Source organism: Thamnophis sirtalis, unplaced genomic scaffold (assembly GCF_051295495.1).
Source record: "Thamnophis sirtalis isolate CommonGarterSnake01/CBP01778 unplaced genomic scaffold, rThaSir2_p1.2 scaffold_4, whole genome shotgun sequence".
NCBI lineage: Eukaryota > Metazoa > Chordata > Lepidosauria > Squamata > Natricidae > Thamnophis > Thamnophis sirtalis.
In genome coordinates, this window is record NW_028261384.1 from 133,193,901 (window position 1) to 133,197,657 (window position 3,757).

The 3,757-nt window shown below is 44.7% G+C and overlaps 1 pseudogene; it reads left to right on the forward strand.

Annotated features, from left to right (window-relative positions):
• The first annotated feature begins 554 nt into the window (after window positions 1-554).
• LOC106544904 (olfactory receptor 6E1-like) lies at window positions 555-1,634 on the forward strand (annotated as a pseudogene).
• The last annotated feature ends 2,123 nt before the right edge of the window (window positions 1,635-3,757 follow it).

The window sequence follows — 3,757 nt, forward strand, 5'->3', positions numbered from 1 at the left end:
ATGTTGTGTTTTTTTCCCCTTTAAATTAAGACTATGTGTTTCTCTAAGAAAGGTTTCTAAGTCTGTAACAATCTGGGACTTTTTTTGAGCTAGGGATACAGTGGCTCAGTAGCTAAGATGCTGAGCTTGTCAATCAGAAAGGCCAGCAGTTTGGCGGTTCGAAACCCTAGCACCCTGTAATGGAGTGAGCTCGCGTTACATGTCCCAGGTTCTGCCAACCTAGCAGTTTGAAAGCATGTAAAACTGCAATTAGAAAAATAGGGACCACCTTTGGTGGGAAGGTAACAGTGTTCCGTGCACCTTCGGCGTTTAGTCATGCTGGTCACATGACCATGGAGATATCTTCGGACAGCTCTGGCTCTTTGGCTTTGAAACGGAGATGAGCAACGTCCCTAGAGTCAGGAACAACTAGCACATATGTGGGAGGGAAACCTTTAACAATTTGGGAAAAGTGCAAACAGAAAATGTTTTCCATTTGAAAGTAGGATTCTTCTCGTGGTATAAATAGGAGAAATCATCCTTTTAAAATAGAGATGTGGGGGTGATTTTTCAGGCATTTGAATGACAACAAAATTTGGTTGCAGCAACATTTTCAAAGCAGACGTATTCAGCTCAGTATTCATGTTAAGAAAAATAATTTTCTTCTTCATCAGTTTCCTGATCCCGGTTCTAGGGTAACCATGAAAAGTAATGCAACGAGAATCAGTGAATTTGTACTACTTGGTTTGACAGATGTTCGAAAACTGCAGTTCCTGTTCTTCGTCATCCTTTTCTTTTCCTACTTACTGACAATTACAGGAAATTTCATGATTATCGTCCTGGCTAACATAGACCGCAGGCTACACACCCCAATGTACTTCTTCCTCTGGAATTTCTCCGTTATGGAAATTGGTTACACTACTATTATTACCCCTCAAACCTTGTCCCATTTGCTGACAGGCCATAGAAATATTTCCTATGTCGGTTGCATCGTACAGTGCTTCACATATTTCTATCTGGGCACAACAGAGGTCTTCTTCTTCGTGGTCATGTCCTATGATCAATACCTTGCTATCTGTAACCCTTTGCGCTACCCATCCATCATGCACAAACGTTTATGCACCTTGCTTGTTTTCTGTTGCTGGATTGGAAGCTTCCTCATTCACATCGGTCCATTCGCGGTCTTCCTACAGTTTCCAATGTGCGACTCAAACATCCTGGACCATTTCTTCTGGGACAGTGCACCCTTGATGCACCTCCTGTGTGGGGACATCAGGCTTCTTGAATTTTTTGTATCCTTGATTGCTGTCATTTTACTCTTCGGGACTCTGTTCTTTTCCGTGGTTTCGTACATCAACATAATCTGAACCATCTTCAACATCCCAACTGCTACAGGGAGGAAGAAGGCGTTTTCCACTTGTGCTTCTCATTTCATGGTTGTGTCCATCACCTACGGGAGCTCCCTCTTCCTTTATATCAACCCAACCCAGACGAGTAAAATGGGCTATGCCAAGAGACTGGCCATTCTCAACACAATCATTTCTCCATCGCTGACTCCTTTCATCTACACCTTGAGAAACCAACAAGTCCGGGAAGCCTTCAAAGATCTGTTGAAACAGATTGTGGGCATCATTAAAGGTCCAAGGAAAACTTGACAATACAGTTCCTTGTAGATGGCAGCATGGAAGCTTCCAGTGTTAATGTGGCTTCCAAAGTTGACCAGAAGCACCGGAAGCTTCCATGCTGCCACATTCTTCTGCTTGGGAAATTATGGGGGGGGGATGGGGAGGATTTAGTAGAGGGGATGTAATTAGACATAATAGCATTCTTCTTTTTGGTCAAGGTCATGGTATCCCTGCACCTAGGGGAGGAGTGGTTGAAGTGGTGTCTCAAGATGGGATGGATGGTGATTGAACCATGTGATGGACTGATAGATACAAGGCTGGGCTTTTGATTTACAGAGGGGAAAACTCGTAACTCTCAGATTCAGATTTTCCCAGATGTGCTAGTATAACTAATAAAAGGAAACTTTGAGCAAATGCCTGTCTTGGAGTTTTTAATTGGAGTTGGGTTCTTCTGGAACACTGATAGTAGACTTGGTGTATCTGGTTTCTTGTTTGTAGGGTTGACAAAGTTATTTGGGAGTTCAAAGTAGCATTTCCTGCTGCCAAAGCCCTGTGGTTGAACCTGCTAATTTCATGGAATATCCATGGATGTTCTCAGGCAGTGAAGGGTCTACAAAGTAGAATCTTCATGTTTAGTTACATATAGGTGTCATATTAGATCTGTTTCTTTCCCCCTAAATCTTAAGAGTTGAGAGAGATTTTTCAGAGGTGAGAGTTGGGGAAAGAGAATTTCCTTGAAACAGGTGAGGGCATGATGGAGCTGGAAATTGTTGGCATTGTTCTGAAGGATTAACTAGCTGGATATCCAAAAGAATTCTCCAATATCCCATCTGAAGATGGCAAACATTGCTGAGTTATGTTGAGATGAGGTCTCACCCAGCAATTCACCTTGGGTTTAAGAAATCTCATGTTAACCTTTATGGTTGAACTCGTACACTATCAAACCAAAAAAATCCTTGTGTGTAATTAAAAACGGTGCTGTAGATGCTCAGTTTAACAAGGCAAGAGGGGAGGAGTAGATATCCATTGCATCTGGGCCAGAGATAGGTTTCACATAATTTTACCCCCAGTTTGCTACACACCACTTTGTGAGCATGTGTGCCTTCTGTGCATGCATGTGGCTTTCCCCGCATGCACTTTGCTCATGTGTGCAACTTCATGCATGCACTCGGCTTAGAAAACATGGCTAGATAGGATGACACAGAGCCGGGGTGGGTAGTCAGCAGTGGTGGGATATGGCTGGTACGCCCCGGTACAGGCGTACCAGTGCCTGCTGGGAGCACCAGGTACTGTTCCAGTAGGGTACTCTGGAGGGCCTCCCACCCACACTCCTTACCTTATTTGAGCTGTTTGAGGCTTCCGTGCATGTGCATGGAGCATATGGCATCTGTGTTACACTCCGCCGAACAGCTGGAGTGTCACGGGTGGTAAGTGCGTGTGCATGCTGCACGCATGTGCACATGTGCAGGGGTTCATGTGGTGGACCCCCAGTCCTGTTGCACCATAACAGTTGCAACAGGATCCGGAACCCACCACTGGTGGGCAGCCACCCGTAGGTCACCACTACCAGTGCGTCTGCACCGGTCTGAACCAGCTGAATACCATCACTGATCTGGCCATCAATTAAATCCTAATATATTAAATGGACCTAATTTACTGCCCCAGCTAATACTAGTAGAGATAGGACAACCATTTGCTTGAAATGGTATAGGACAGGGGTGGGTTCCTGCCAGTTCTAACCTCTTCTATAGAAGAGGTTCCACAAATCTACAGTGCTGTTTAGAACTGGTTCCAGGTCCCTCCCCCTGCCCGTCTGCACATCATCAAGATGAAGAGCAAGAGGAGGAATTCTGGGAGTTGAAGTCCACAAGTCTTAAAGCTGTCAGGTTTGAACACCCCTGGGTTGTTTTTCTAAAGGGTTAGGGGTGCAAGGGTCTTGACAGCTTTAAGACTTGCACAATTCAGTGCCAGAGTTCCTGAGCCAACATGACTGGAGGAGGAATTCTGGGAGTTGAAGTCCACACATCTTAAAGCTGTCAAGTTTGAACACCCCTGGGTTTTTTTCTAAAGGGTTAGGGATGCAAGGGTCTTGTAACTTGACAGCTTTAAGACTTGCGTGCTTCAAATGCCAGAATTTCTGAGCCAACATTTTG